Source organism: Psammomys obesus, unplaced genomic scaffold (assembly GCF_907164565.1).
Source record: "Psammomys obesus unplaced genomic scaffold, mPsaObe1.curated_primary_1811, whole genome shotgun sequence".
Classification (NCBI taxonomy): domain Eukaryota; kingdom Metazoa; phylum Chordata; class Mammalia; order Rodentia; family Muridae; genus Psammomys; species Psammomys obesus.
The window spans coordinates 11,476,372-11,492,717 of NW_026591598.1; the positions used below are offsets into that span (position 1 = coordinate 11,476,372).

General features: G+C 46.8%; 1 protein-coding gene across 2 annotated transcripts in view; it reads right to left on the reverse strand.

Annotated features, from left to right (window-relative positions):
* The window catches only part of Wdtc1 (WD and tetratricopeptide repeats 1), a 52,420-nt gene extending 37,875 nt beyond the window's left edge, over positions 1-14,545 (reverse strand). Inside the window, exon 1 of one of the 2 annotated variants that reach the window (XM_055610879.1) lies at positions 14,516-14,545. The gene's annotated coding sequence lies outside the window, so the exon portion shown is untranslated. Of the gene's footprint in view, positions 1-14,024; positions 14,308-14,515 lie in introns of those variants that run through there. The other variant, XM_055610878.1, reaches the window with a different exon arrangement.
* Between the last annotated feature and the right edge of the window lie 1,801 nt (positions 14,546-16,346).

Here is a 16,346-nt window from a genome sequence, read left to right on the forward strand (position 1 = left end):
AGGAAGGAAGGAAGGAAGGAAGGAAGGAAGGAAGGAAGGAAGGAAGGCAGGCAGGCACAAAAGCCAAAGAACTGGAGGAAGAGGCTTCAAGAAAGGTCCGAACAGCTAGTGAGGAGCCCAGCTGGCACTGCAGGCCTGTAATTCCAACCACTGTGAGATCAATGCCTGCCCAAGGTTACAGAGAGAGCTCAAGAACAGTCTAAGTAGCTTAGTAAAGCTGTTACAAAAGAAAAGGGGCAGACAGGTGAGGGAGGGGATGCCCAGCTGGGATTATGGGTGGAAGAACATGCCCAAGGTCCTGGAAAAAAGCTGGCAGTCATTTTAAACATAAGCAAACAGATTCATAGACATGTAACAGTTGCACAGTGTCACAAGGCCAATAAAACAGAGCCAGTGTAGGGATTCAGACCCAACCCAAAGTGACTCCAAAGCCCATATTCTTATGTATGTTCTTTCCCAGAGTAATAGTCACAGTGAGAATCCAAAGAGCCAACCAAATCCTAACTGCTTATGCATGAGTTTTCTTACAGCATTAGCCAGGTGTTTATCACGTAAGAAGCACTGTGCTAGAATGAGAATACTGAGATAAAAGACACAATGCTTATCCCAATAGAGCTCAGAATTAAAGATGTTTTAGTTAAGACTTATGCATGGCTTGGAAAAACAGAAAGAAGCAAAAAGGGAAATCAGGCACACAGGAAACTAGACAATCAAGAGGTACAATAAAATACATTTAATATGGACTATTATTTGATACAACTGATGCATACTTAGCTTTTGTCTTATTTTGAGACAGGGTTTCTCAGTGTAACCCTAACTGTCCTGGAACTCGCTCTGGCCTAGAACTCAGAAATCTGCCTGCCTCCGCCTCCCAAGTACTGGGATTAAAGGCATGCGCTACCGATGCCTAGCTCATACTTTATTTATTCCTGCTCTACTCTGAGAAGAAATGGGTAACACACTGGAAAACCATCCTGGAACACAGCCTGGCTTTTCTCAAGGAAACAAAGACTCAGTGCCTTTCCACAAAATTTTGTGGACACATCTAACTAAGTAAAAGATTCACAGAGGAAGAAATACCTTTAAATGTACCAAGGGGCACAACTAGTTTCATACTCACACCCCAAATTCCCTCAAACACAAAGAATTAGATCACTAAATCAAAACAATGAGAAGATGAAGTCATGGCCAACTTTTAAAGTGTTACTTCAATGAGCATTCTTGAAATAGTCAACAAATCCCATACAGGTGCTTAGGAATGAGACCTTAAATCGGCATACTTACAGCAACATACATGATCAAACACTAGAGAAGATACCAGTAAGAATTCGATCTTGGACGCGGTACACAGATTACATAATGGCTGAAACTAATAATTTCAAGAATTTAATCACAAAAATGTTAATGAACTGGATTTGGAAGGATTAATTGAATCTTATACTAATTTATTCGGGTATCTTAGAAGAAAGCACAGAAGACAGCAGGACATTAACCACAGGGAAGAATTTGGAGTCACCAGAACTGGAGGCCATGTGCTCTGCACATGGAGGCAGGGTGGTGAATGCCACACCCGACTTTCCCACTCAGAGCTGGAGGAACTCTGGGAGCTAATCTGTTTATAGAAAATGAAAGCTCAAAAGACTCTCTCTCGCTGGAGGACAAAGGTTTGCAGGTATGGACTGTGATGAGACCACCACAAGGCCAGCCCTACAGGAACTGTCAAAGGAGGAGAGAAGAGGAGAAACCAGGCACAGAGGAAAACATGACATAATGCTCTAACAGAAACATGAGCCGAGCTGCTGTGCTGTGTCACACCTCTCTGAAGGTATTCTCCCTTGGGCCTAAAATGACTAGCATGGCATCTTTAACCCCATCCTGCCCACAAGTTTTTAGCTTAGGCTACTAGAAAACTTTCTTCTACAAGAATAACCCTAATAAGAAACTAATACTCAGAGCTGGCAAGACGGCTCAGCAGGTAAAGTTCCTTGTTGAGCAAATCCAGAACTTAAACTTGATTCCAGAACACAGATTTAATATGGAAGGAGAAAAACAGCTTCATGAAGTTGTCCTCTGACCTTCCTACACACTGTGGCATGTACATGGCATGTTTATAATCATACGTATACTAAGTGAAAGAAAATTAACATTCAGTTAACAACTGACTTTGAAGAAAAAAAAATTTCCTCATCATGCAAATGGTACCAACAGTGTCAGGGGCTGCGGCCGGAATGCGTTGGATAAAGTAAAGCCCAAAAGTTTCCCTTCTGAGACCAAGGGCTAAATGTCAGTATGCAAACATGAGTAACAACCCATGTCATGTTCATCGTAGGCCTTTGTCTGCCTGGATAATGTAGCAGAAAAAAAAAAAAAAACAACAACAATACAAAATGGACTTTATGAATGTGACACCTAAGGCATGAATTCCAGCCCCTCAAAGTGCCAAGACAAAATAGTTCACATGAGCTTCAGTTTGCATGTCTATAAAATGCCCCTCAGGGTGCAGTTGTGAGGATCAAATTATAAAACAAATATGAATGTACCTAACAGTGTCTGGAACACAGCGGATGCTTGGCTAATGTGAACTCCAAGTCTTGGTAAGTCCCGTTACACATGTCCAGAAGCACAGGTTACATGGCTCCCCTATTCTCTATCAAGAATGAAGCTGAGCCAGGTGCGGTGGTGCACACCTGTAACCCCAGCACTCAGGGAGGCAGAGACAGGCGGGTCTCTGTGAATCTGAGGCCAGCCTGGTCGACAGAGTGACTCCAGGACAGCCAAGGCTACACAGAGAAACCATCTTACCTGGCTAATAACTTCATTTTTAAAAAGGAAACTCCACAGAAAACCTTATACAAAGATGTTTACAGAAGCAGTGGACATAATAATAATAATAATAATAATAATAATAATAATAATAATTCAATGCCTCAACAGATAAATAAAATGTAGAGATTGTCATTTGACCAGAAAACGCAATGAAAAAGTCAGGCTTGGTGGTACACACCTGTAAGCTTGAGGGGCTGAGGCAGGAGGATAATGAGTTCAAGGCTACCTGGACTACAAAGACGCTGTCTCATAAAGAGGGGTAGGGAAACTGGGGTGATAACTCAGTTAATAAAGTAAGTAAAGCAAGTGCTAGCAAGTGCAAAGCGAGGTCTGGCAGCGTGTTCTTCTACTCTCACGCTGGGAGATGGGAAGCAGGGGGATTCCCGGAGCTTGCTAGCCAGCTGGCCCAGACTGTGTCTCAAAGTGATGGTGTGGGGGGTGGGGACACGTGCGGCAAGATGACTCAGCAACTGAAAGTATGTGTTGTGCAAGCCTGGCAATCTGGGTTTATCCCAGGAACCCACAGTGGAAGGAGAGTCAACTCTGGTAAGTTGTCCTCTGACACACACATACATTGTGCCATGACTGTGACCACGCTCTCACACATCACATATATGCACCAACTTTTCAACAGTGGACCACACCCGAGGCTGACCTCTTGCCTCCATGAATAATTCAAAGACACATTCACATATACCCACAACACATATGTGCACCCACCAACTCACAAACAAAAGAATAAACTCGGAAAACATCCAAGTGAAAGACGAGGTCTTTGACACAATCCCATCGCTATAAAATGGTTGGAACTTGTGCGCAGAAATCAGGTTAATAGTGCTTAGGTGGACAGAGGATAGCTAAGTTGAAGTGGGATTCACAAAACAGAAGATCAATCATTCTGGAGCACGCATGCTCCACCAACCACCATCCCTGGCTTGTTGCACAACATTTCCATTACCCCATTCCCAGCGAATAATCAGGTCCCATTTCCCCTCTATTACCAGCCCCTGGTAAAAACCACTCTCCTTTCTGACTCGATAGGTCTACTTACTCCAGAGGTTCCATTAACATCTACATGGCCCTCTGTATCTGGCTTCTTTCAATTACCATAATTTTATTTGGAATCCTTCCATTCTGTACTATTGCTTCCTTATTTCTTTTCTATGCCTAAATGGTACCCACTACACTGATATGGTACATTGTGTTTATCCACTGATTGGCGTGAACAGTGTGGTGAACATCTGTGAAAAAGCCCCTGGCTGGGGATGTAGCTCAGGTTAGAACAGTTGGCTAGCATGCACAAGGACTGGGGTTCTTCATATAAAATATTTCCAAGGCCAGGTGTGGTGGCACACACCTTTAATCCCAGCACGGGCAGAGGCAGGTGAATCTCTGTGAATTCAAGGCCAGTCTGGTCCACAGAACAAGTTCCAGGATGGTAGAGCTACACAGAGAAACCTTGTTTCAAAAAACAAAAGCAAAAACATAAACAAATGATGGGATGAATGAAAAATATTTTTTTTAAAAATCTTATGCAGGAGTGTGGTGCACACTTGTAATCCCTAAAGTCAAACTCTGCAAGCACAGGCAGAGGACTAGGGCCATACTTGGCTATGCCGCAATTTCCAGACAAACCAAGGTTCCACCAGCCCCTGTCTCAAGCCTAAAAATCAACCAAACCAAATCTCCTTCATCCTTGGGTACATAATAAACTCAAGAGTAAATGGGACTACAAGAAACCTTGCCTCAAAAGTGAATAAATAACAAGACTTTAAGGTGATGAGGGAGTTCTATGACAGAGCACACCACTACCACCCAGAAGCCCTGGGTTTTATCCCCCATTAAAAAAAAAAAAAAAAAAAAAAAAAAAGGTTTTAATGATGTGTCAGGATGTGGTGGCACAGCTTTAATTCTAGCACCTGCAAGGCAGACCTATAGGCCAGTGTAATCTACATAGTTCCAGGACAGTCAGGGCTATGTAGAGACCCCCACCCACCCCTTTTAAAAATAACATTAAAAATATAAACTCTTAGGCCACCGTGCTGGCACACACCTGTAATTCCAGTCTTTGGGAGGCAGGCAGAGATCAGGCCAGCCTCCGTACCAGAGTGAGTTGGAAGCTAGGCTGGGCTACATGAGACCTAGCTTATTTTCTATTACTGATAAATAAAATAGGAAAAACTGGTGTCTCTACACAGTTAAACAATCAGCTCTAAGACATATTCGGCAATACTAGTCCTAGGAGCATGAAACACCATTCTGGGACTGGGAAGCTAGCTCAGGTTCAGAGGACCTGAGTTCAGCTCCCAGCACCCACGCTGGGTGGCTCACAGCTGCCTTTAACTCTAGTCTTAGGGGAATCAGATGCCTGCGGGCTCTTCACATGCCTGCAGACACATACACATAATTAAAACTTTAAATAAAAAAAACTGCTGAACTGTAACTTTTATGTAGTGCATTTCTGGGCTGTGGATATCTCAACTATAAAAAAAAAGGCTCTCAAACTCTCTTCCTTTCTACTTCAAATTCTCACCTCCAAATGAAAAGCTGGTCCTCACCCTTTCCTGTCTCCCATGTTGACCTTTTCCAGCTTCTGGTCCTTCGAGGTCAGCTCTTCGCCTGATTCACCTCATAAGGTCCCCTCGTCTTACTAGGAAGTCAGCAGATGCCAGTAAGTTCTGCTCAGTCGTGGCTACACCTGTGCACACCACATCATGCCTATCAAAGGGCCTTTGTTCATGCTTTCAATTAGCTTCACAACTATCCCATGGGGAAGCCACAAGCTTATATTATCATCCCCACCTAAGGAAGACCGAAGCACACTACAGTGCTGAGGAAAGACCACTGGGCTGGGAGCCTAGGCTACAGGCCTGCCTTGCCTTTAATTGACATGACCCAAGACACGCTGCACTCTGTCAGACTCTCTTCCCGTCTTGTAAGAAGAGAAGTAGCAACTGGGGGTGCTGGCGCACACCTGTAATGCCAGTCTTTGGGGGGAAGGCAGAGATCAGGCCATCCCCGTACCAGGGTGAGTTGGAAACTAGGCTGGGCCTAGTTTAGACCTAGCTTAGTTTTCTATTGTTGTGACAGAACACCATGACTAAGGCAACTTCTAAAAGAAAGCACTTAATCTGCTTGCACAGGGTCAGAGTCCATGACCATCAGCATATGCAGTGGGCAGGCATGGTGCCAGAGCAGTAGCTCAGAGTTTATATCTTGGTCCACAGCACATGGCCAAGAGAGCTACCTGGAAATAGACCGAGCTCAAAGCCCACCCCAGTGACACGCCTCCTCCAATAAGCCCACACCTCCTTATCCTTCCCAAACAGTTCCACCAACTGGAGACCAAGCACTCAAATATATAAGCTGACTGGGGTCTGTTCTCATTCAAACCAGTCCCCTGCCACACACACACACACACACAAAAGGTTGGCAAGAGGGGTCAATGGTTAAGGGCATTTGCTACCTTGTACAATGACCTGAGTTCCATTCCTGGTACCCACAAGATGAAAAGACAGAACTACCAACCACACATGCACACATGCATGCGCGTGCGCACACACACACACGCACCACACACATATTAAATAAATAAGGCAGACTCAGAGACGAGCCACAAAATCACTTCCACCAATCAGATTCTGAGGAGACACTGCTATTTAGCTGCAGAAGAAAGATGAACCTTAGTCACATGTATTCCCAGTTGTCTGGACATGCTGTCTCCCACAACACAGAGGGACCTCCAGCTCAAGTGACAACTGATCCCTTTCAACATTCGGAATTATGCAAAAGATGTATGCAAGTTTCCTCTTCTTCTGCCTGTAGTGGCTTCTCTACTCGGAGCAATCCCACAGAGGGAAAGTGTAACATTGCAAGGGCCCAGACGGAAGGTCAGCACAAGTAGCAAAACATGAAAGCTGCGCTATGAAATCCAACAGACCCAAATCTCAGCTCTACCATCTACTTGCTACCTGGACATTTCTAAGCCTCAGTTTCCTAATCTGGTCTTATGTTCCTCTGCAGAGTAGCCGGAGACGGAAGAGTACATGTGTAAGAGGATTGAAACTGAGCTGCTAAGTGATATTTCCTCAGCATTCTAGACAGTTTACAAGTGCTACTGCTGCAGACCCTGGAGCAACCCCTCAAGAGAGGCGTTGTTCTCATCCCAGACGCAGGATCTGAGGCACTGAAAAGCTAATTTACCACAGCCATGAAGTTATTAAGTGGGGAGTCAACCTAGTCTCACACCAGACCCCAGGCTACTGGCCACAGAACAACTATTTCTATGCTCTTTAATCAGACCATGTCCAAACACTTGCCTAAAACAAATTTCATCTCTTACTATTCTTTAGAGCTAAGCAAGGCAAAATTATGATGGCTGGGGGTGTAGGCTCACCAATAAAAAATCTCCTAACAATGCATGGCAGGCTGATTCAAGCCCAGTACCAACACTCACAGGAAAAAAAAAATGGCTTTACTAGTCTTATACATAAACTAAGGCAGGCAGTGGTGGTACATGCCTTTAATCCCAGCACTCAAGGCTGAGGAGGGTGGATCTGAGTTTGGGGCCAGCCTGGTCTACAGAGCGAGCATAGAGAAAGCCCGTCTCAAAAAACCAAAAATAAATAATAAATTGAAAGAGTATTACTTCAGCCTAAAATATCAGCTATCTTGTTCTCCTAGCACTCAGAAGAACTGAGGCACAAGGATCATGAGTTTGAGGCTAGTCTAGGGTACCCAGTGAAATGCTGCCCATCCCTCCAAAAAAAGGCTGGCACAGTGGTGCAGGCCCATTGACCCAACATTTAGGACATGGAGGCAGAAAGACTGTGGTTTTGAGGGCACATTACATTATTCAGAAAGACCCTGTCTCAAATAAAAGAAGGTGAAGGTCAGAATGCACACCACTTCAGGGTCACGGACCAACTTAATATAAGGACAGTTTGTAGAAATGGGGCTTGTGGACCAGTCCTGTCAGCAGAGCATCCCTGGACAGGTGAGTCTCCTGGCTCACAGGAGCCCATGGGAGACTGACACAAACTTTTTCTGTGAAGTCCATCCAAAGAAATGCTTCACTTTTGGGGAAGCATTTAGCAAAATCTCACCTTGACATCTCCTCTGCCCCAATGGACACTAAGATGCCATTGGAGCAGTGTGAATATTTTCCCTGAGTTTTCAGAACTTTGCTTTTTGTAGTTAGGCAGTCTGCTCCCATCCTGAAAAAGATCCCCCTAAGGCTCAAGAATAAGCAGTTTTATTCTGCTTGAAAACAGAATCTGGGATTGTAAATAAAAGTAAAAGTTTACCAGGTTCTGGTCCTAACACTGCCTGACAGTCACTGGGTAACTCCCTGGGCAAGGTCCTAGTCTATGCCCCACCCCCACTCCAAGAAAATGGGGTTAATCCCTCCCTTGGTGGCTCTAGGCCGGATTAAGGGTCATTATTCTTGGCATCCAGCTCTGGCACAGCTCTAGCAGTTGAGCTTGTTTGTCCTAAAAGGAGGTATTTAATATAAAAATGTAAACAGTGACTCTTGACCCTCACTCTTAGGAATGTCTGCAAAGTTTCTATTCTTCCCCTCCTTCCTTCAGGGCCTGGCCAAGACCTATTTCAGATGCTCCACCACTGACCTACATCCCCAGACCTTTTTCAATGTTTTATTTTGAAAACACCAGGTTGCCCAGGCTGGCTTTGAACTCCCACTGGAGCCTAAACTGGCCTTAAATATTCAACCCTCCCAGATCAGTCTCCCAAGCACCTGGGACAAGAGGCCTGTTCAACCCTGCCTGCTTAGCTTTGAAGACTTTCCTTGAGAACAGGCCCTCTTACACTCTGACCTGCTGGCTGCCTCCTCCCCTTGCTCAGGTTTCAAGGTTCTAGGTTTTGCTCACTGATGTCACGCAGCTCTCTGAGCCTGAAGCTGTTACTAATGGCACAAAGAATGAGCCCAGGGCTTTCAGGATTCCCCTGTTCAGACCTGACCTCACCCTGAGGAAGCCTGCAGTGCTCCTTTAACCCAAGCCTGCCTCCAAGGAGACCAAGGAGCTCCAGCGAAAAGCACACACTGTCTTCGCCCTCATCAGTGCATTCACATGGCAGGTACCCTCATAAGTTCCTTCTGCGGGAAAGGCAATGCGCCTGTACCTCAGAGAGGACCTGTGACTCGGTACAAATAACAGCCCCACCACTCCTGGCTGTATAACCTCTAGCAGACTTAACTTTGTGGAGCCTGTTTCTTCAGGTGCAAATAATGATCATTCTACCTTGCCAGGAACAGGTTCTGATAGGATTAAGTGAGGTATTAAAAAAAAAAAAAAAAAAAAAAAAACTGTCGCGTGTCCAGTATAAAGCAGAGAGTTAATATATGTCAGCTTCTTACAGATCAGAGAGAGCAGCTGGACATTCTCACAGGATAACAGTGTAAAGCAGACAGTCAATACATGTCGGCTTCTTACAGATCAGAGAGAGCAGCTGGACATTCTCACAGGATAACAGTTTAAAGCACCAAGACTGCTTAGTTCAATTACTCAAGTCTGAACCCTCGATCACACGCCTGAGTGTCAAGCTGCCGGCATGGCTCCTGCCTTTAATCCAGCACTGGGGAAGCAGAGGCAGGCAAGTCTCTGAGTACTTGGAGGTTAAAGAGGAGGATCATGGCCGCCGGCCAGAGTTACATGAAACTCTGCTGCCTCCAAGGGAAAAAAAAAAGGTAATTTTAAAGCCAATTCACAGAGATTTCTGTCCTTTAGTCCTCATGCTATCTTCTAGAATCCTGAGAAAGTCCAGTTACCTCTTCCTATAACAGTCCCGCTGGTCTAGGTGTGAGGACAAGTGCCAAGTTCCTCATACTCTCAACCATACCCTGTCCAGCTCGTCCTCGTGTACTGCAGTTTCGGAGGAAGCACAGTATCACAGGGCACAAGAAAGCATTCCAGTCTCCCCTCTTAGCTAGCTGTGTCTATTTAGCCATGAGTTCTAGGACACAGTGAGTCCCAGCACAGCACGGGCTCCAGTGCAGCACTGTCTTTAAGAAATGTCTCCTTAGTTGTGCCCTTCTATGTCCAGAAGCCCAAGGGTATGAAAACACCACACAGTGTTGATGCGGAATCCTTGCCAACTAAACAATCAGTTTCTTTGTTTCTTCCCATCCTTACGGCTCAGACCTAAACAGTCTGCTTAAGTTTTTAAGGTCTATTTTTGTTAATGTGTGTGTGTGTGTGTGTGTGTGTGTGTGTGTGTGTGTGTGTGAGAGAGAGAGAGAGAGAGAGAGAGAACATCACACAGCAGTCAGAGGGCAACTTCTGGAACTGCTCCTTCCACTGCAAGATCGGAGCTCAGGTTGTCAGGCTGGCAAGGGAAGCAAAGCACCTTTAACAGCTAAGCCATTTCATTGGTCCAAATTTGGACTTCTGATCCATGTTGAGAATTTGGACTAAATGTACTTTGCATCGCAAAACGGCCATAAGCTTGTGTGGGGGTTCAGGGGTAGAATATTATGAATAAGAAATAGCCCCTTGTTGGGCACTGGTGGCACAAGCCTTCCAACCCTAGCACTCAGGAGCAAGAGGAAGGCAAGTGGCTATGAATTTGAGGTCAGCCTGATCTACAAAGTGATATCCAGGACAGGACAACCAGGGCTGTTACACGGAGAAATCCTGCCTTTAAAAAAAAAAAAAAAAAAAAAAGGTGGCACATGCCTTTACTTCCAGGACTTGGAAGGCAGAGGCAGGAGAATCTCTGTGAATTCAGCCTGGTCTACAAAGTGAGTTCCCACAGGACAGCCAGGGCTACACAGAAAAGCCCCGTCTCAAAAGACCAAAAAGAAAAGCAGAAAAGAAACAGTTCGCACAGGCTCATGTGTCAAATGGGTCCTCCCTGGCTGCTGGCACTATTCTGGAGGTTGAAGCAAGTTTAGTAGGTGGGGCATAACTGAAGGAAAGAGGCATGCATGTCCCAGTACCCTCCTTTTTCTCAGTTTCCTGTTTGCCATGAGGAAACCTCTCCACCACTTACTCTTGCCACCATGGAGCCAAGCAGCCATGGACTGACACCCTGAAACTGATAGCCAAAATAAAGTTTGCCTATTTAAAAGAAAAGGAAAACAAAAACAAAAAGCAGCACTTGTAACAACTCCAAAGATTGTTCGGCTGTTGTTAACAACGTCATTGTGGTCATCACATCATTCTCTCTGTCCTTCAGCGACTATCAGGGAAGGAAACCCAAGCAGGAACAAAGGCTGTTGTCCAATGATTCTGCCAAATTAACCCAGAAGTAGTATTCCCTCTATAAAATGTGCCTTGAAAGTAAGGGCTCCCAAAGAGATGAACAGGATTCAGATTTACTGTCAGTTTAATCCAAACTACAACGGAAAGGGTTGTCTCCCGTGTACCACTGAAATGCAGCAACTTGCTGGGCCGAGGTCAGTGGCCTAGGAAACTGAGGCCTGTAACGTCAGTGTTCCCAGGAAACTGAGGCTGGAAGAGCACAGTTCAAGGCCTTCGTGGACTATTAAGTCCATCATGGACAACTTACTGACAGTCTCAATTTATAAAGGAGCAGCAAGGAGGCTCAGTGAGAGAGGCGCTTGCTGTCCAAGCCTGACAAGCCAAGGTCAAGCCCTGGAACCCACAGTGAAGGAGATAATTGACTTCACACGTGCAAGGAAGTGCAAGCAGTGGTCTGTGTGCCCGCATATATGTGCGCATGCACACACTAGAGTAATATGATGTTTTTAATTTTAAAAAAGCCGAAGTAAAAAAGAAAGGACTGGTGATGTAGCTCCGTGGTACAGAGGGCTCACCCAGCATGCTGCCAGCCCTGGGTTTAATTCCCGGTGCTGCAAAAGCCAAACGAAAACAAACAAATAGAAGAGAAGCCAGTTTTTCTGAGAAGTCTATACCCATGCCGAGGCGTGTCTTTCCCAAGCACCTCTTTCCTCCTCTTTAAGGTTCATGCTTAAAATCTATATCAAGAACATTCTTCAGGGGGATAGAGAGGTGGCTCAGCAGTTAAGAGCACTAGCTGCTCTTCCAGAGGACCTGGGTTCAATTCCTAGCACCCACATGGCAGCTTACAACTGTCTGTAACTCCAGGATCCCAACACCTCATATCAACATACATTCAGGCAAAACACCAACACACATAAAAATAATAAATACAAAATTTCTTTAATAGACTAACAGAAAAGAAACCTCAACTATTTATGCCAAACATGATGACTCACACTTGTAAACCTAGCACTCAGGAGACTGAGGCAGGAGGATCTGCCTTGAGTTCTAGGCTAGCCTCAGGTAAATAGCAAAACCCTGTCTCAAAAGAAAAGAGAAAAATGATTAAAAGCACTGGATGTTCTTGCAGAGGACTGGGGTTCAATTCCCGGCACGTACATGGCAGCTCACAGCTGTCTGTAACTCCAGTTCCAGGAAATCCAACATCTCTGGCTCTGTGGGCACTACACACATGTGGTCCACACACATACATACATGCAGGCAGGCAAAAGACTCATACGTGTAAAATAAAAAGAAATCTTTAAAAATATACTTGGGTATTGCACCCAACAGCAGAAATTCAATTCTTAAAGATACCAGACTTACTCGGAGAAAAAGTGGTGACACAGGCCTGTAACCTCTGTGAGTTCGAGGCCATCCTGGTCTACAAACTGAGTCTAGAACAGCCAACAACAACACAGAAAAACCCTGTCTAGAAAAAAAAAAAATTAAAAAAAGAAAAAAAATCCGGAATTCAAACCAGAAATAGTCCAAAGGGGTTCATTCTCCGTATGAGCAGAGCCTGACCACTCACAACCTAACTGGAGGGCAGTGGGCACACCTGTGCCCTGGGTAGATACTTTAACGTTGTTGCTTCAGAAGACAGCCCAGAATAACGTTCTTCTCAAAACTGTTTCAGGCTTTACTTATTTATTTATACTCGGGATTTATTTTGAGACTGGGTATCACTAGGATGTATCTCGGGCTATCCTGAAATTCTGTAGACGGGTCTGGCCTCACGCTCACAGAGATCTGGCAGGCTTTGTGTGGAACACGTGCAGCTGGTTGTGGCGGACGGGCGCACGCCTTTAATCCCAGCGCCCGGGAAGTGGAGGCAGGTGGATCTCTTGAGTTTGAGACCAGCTTGGTCTACAGAAATGAGTTCAGGACAGCGTGCCTGGGGCGAGTGTAGCGACGCCTTATCACTACGATCCCAGTACTTGGGACGCCGGGGCAGGAAGATAAAGAGTTTAAAGCTCGCATAACACTGTCCTGATCATCCGCTCCCATTCTTGGAAGGAATAGAAGAAAAGCTGCAGCCACTGTACTCGGCTTTCTAAACTCAAAAGATGAGAACAAAACTTTCAAGTTGCTACACCAGTACGTTACCTCAAGAGATTTAAGAAAATTAGAGGCCTTCAGGAGAAATCAGTCACATTCGGCCGCTGAGACAAGTCGTACGTAAGCCCTCATACCTGTTTTCTATTAGTCGTGGCAATGCAGCCGCTGCGGTGGAGGGCAAATCCACCAAGAAACTCCAACCACCGGGCCGATAGTAGCCCACTCCCAAACAGAGACCCTTTGTACTTGGCGCTACAGACGATGATGCAAACACCTTGGCAAAGTTCAGTTTGGTGCCAGGATGAGCCACTGAAGGCATCTGCGGCTGCCAGAAGCCTGAACACGAACGAAAGAACACACACACACACACACACACACACTCGAGGGAGAGGGAGGAGGGTGAAAGGAAAGGGGCAAGAAAGGGGGGAGTCAGAGACAGAGACACGGAAAGAGGAGGTCGGGTCATTGACCTCTTTACACTTCCACCTGCCCCTTTCTTCCCGAGTGCGATCAGCGCCAGATCAGATGTCCAAAACTCCGCAAAAAATAATAAATAAATAAATAAATAATAAATAAATAAATAAAAGTCTCGTGATAGGACGGCTTCCACCTCGGCCCCGGTGGAGCCTCCGGGACTCCCACAGCCTTCCCACCACCTCCCTAGCCCGCCGTCTGTTAGCCCCCCGCCCCCGGCCCACCCTGCCCTTCCTCGCCGCCGAGGCCTGCCCACTTCTCGGGAAACCCCGGAGTCCCGCGGCGGCCGGGCTCAGGGGCCCAGCCCCGGAGCCGGCCCAGAGCGGGCGGCCTGGGTGCCGGAGCTTGTCCCCGACCTGGCGTCTGCGGCGGGGATGGCGCGGCGGCGCCCCGTACCTGTCAGGTCTCTTCCCGGGACCAGCGGCGGTGCAACTTCAGGAGCCCATGTCGGTCGGGGGCGGGGGGCGGCCCCTCTCCCGGGAGCAGGGGCGCGGATCCCGGGAAGGGGGCTGGGGACCCGGGCGGCTCTAGCCTCTTCCCATGCTCCCCGCCCGGCGCCTGGCCGGGGCCGGACAGCGCCTCCGCCCGCCCCTGCGCACCGCCTCACACCCGCGCTCACACACACTCACACTCCCTCGCGCGCTCTCACACACGCACTCCCCTCCCTCCTCCACTGTTTATCTCCTCCAGCTGTCTGGGGACCCAGAAGAAACCCCGCACTGCGCCTGCGCCACGCAGTCTCCGCGCCCGCCCCGTGCCACACGGCCCGCGGCTACGCTACGGCGATGGCGCCCGGCAGTTTCCAGAATACTGAACGCGGGCCCTAGTCCTCCCCGGGCCCCAATCGCGCGCCAGGTCAACGTCTGCAGCCGGTGGCGCCCACTAACCTTGCTAGCGGGGTAGCCCCCCGCTCTGCCGGGGCCAATCGGCTTCACAGCTCGCGGGAACGGCAGCCAGTGGGCGGACGGGAAAGCGGGACTCAGCCCTGGAGTATCATGGGAATCGTAGTTTTTCGCCATCGCGGAGGTCCTGCGGTGCGGGTTTGCCGTGCCCGGTTACCATTAGTTACCCGGACGCACCTCCCATCCCACTACCATCCCACTACTGGATAAAATGCTCTCTTCGCACCTTTTCTCCACATGTTCTCCGAGAGTCCAGCAAAGACCCTCCAAGGGCTAAGGGCTCGTCAAATTTGCCTCTGCTCCTGTAAATTAGGAAAACCTTTGGGCTAAGACCAAGAGTTCTCCCAGAGCCAAGCCTCAGCCTACTCCTTTCCGCCCTGGGGGGCTGCTAAAGTAACACATTCCACGCTCGAATCTTCCCGGGCTGGAAGGAAATGGATAAGAGAATCATTCCCACGTTGGATGGCCTGGGAGCTCTAGGAACCCAGACTGGTGGCAAAGTCCATCTGATACTAGTCAAGTAACTGCTGTTCTGACTTTCTAGCCTCGTAGAGTCCCAGGTCAGAGCAGAGGCACCTTCCTCTCTAAAGTTCCCAAGGTGACAAGGGAGGCACTCAGGATAACAAGGTAGAGAGACCAGGAGCTTCAACTCCAAAACATTGTCATCACCTTCTGAAGAGAGAGATGTCACTTAGGAGGGTAGGTACATAGCATGCCGAAGTCCAATAAATAACATTTTTATTTTCACTGTACTGGGTATGCTCCCTTTGAGAGGTACGATTGTTTCTATGTTTTACAAAAGAGGAAAGAAGTTAAAATCTGCTAGCCCAGGGCCACTCAGCTGATAGGAAAACAAGGGTTGAAACCAGGCAGTACTCTTTGTCAAGGACCAGATACAAACATTCGGCGATTAGAGAGAGAGTTGGTCCCATGTTTATTTTATTTTTTTTTTTTTTGCCTTTTTCTGTTTGAATCACTTGTGTGAATTAATTCAAACTGATTTCTTTTCATTTGGAAAAGAACCCACCCTGTGAATTCAGCTCAGCCTTCATGTAACTGGATGGATAGATGAGTATGATAGATCAATGGATGAATGGAAGGATAAGTGGATGGATGGATAGATAGTACTCAGCTGGGTGTGCTGGCACAAGCCCTAAATCCAAGTGTGTGTGAGGTAGAGGTGAGCGGATCTGTATTAATTGAGGCTGGAGGGCTCCAGCACAGCTGGGGTTACAAAGTGAGACTCTGTATCAACAAAAACAAAGAACAAACAAAACAAAACAAACCACTGGCATTGAGACTAGGAGGCCTTGACATGTATCCACAGCTCTCCAGCTTCAGGCTACAGCCCTCCTTGGGGTAACGGGGTCAATAAAGCTACAAAGTAGCTTGTATCTATCCTACATCTTTCTTGGGAGAGTAAATTGTTTCCAGTGGATTAAACAGCACTCAAACAGTTACCCCGCTAAGAAGTGGCAGAATTTGCCATCAAAACCTAGGTAATTATAATCCCCTAATAGCCCCCCTTATTCTTTTTAAAGATTTATTTATGTCTGTATATGAATGCGCTATCTTCCTGTAGGTGACAGAAGAGGGCACCAGATCCCATTATAGATGGTTCTGAGTCTCCCTGTGGGTGCTGGGAATTGAACTCAGGTCCTCTGGAAGAGCAGCCAGTGCTCTTAGCCACTGAGCCATCTCTCCAGCCCTCCCCATTGTTTTAATAGGAGATTGTTCTAAGTGACAAGGTTGCAGAAATGATAAAAGAGACTATGTGTCTGTGACATTACATATCTGCTGATAGAATGAATATTTG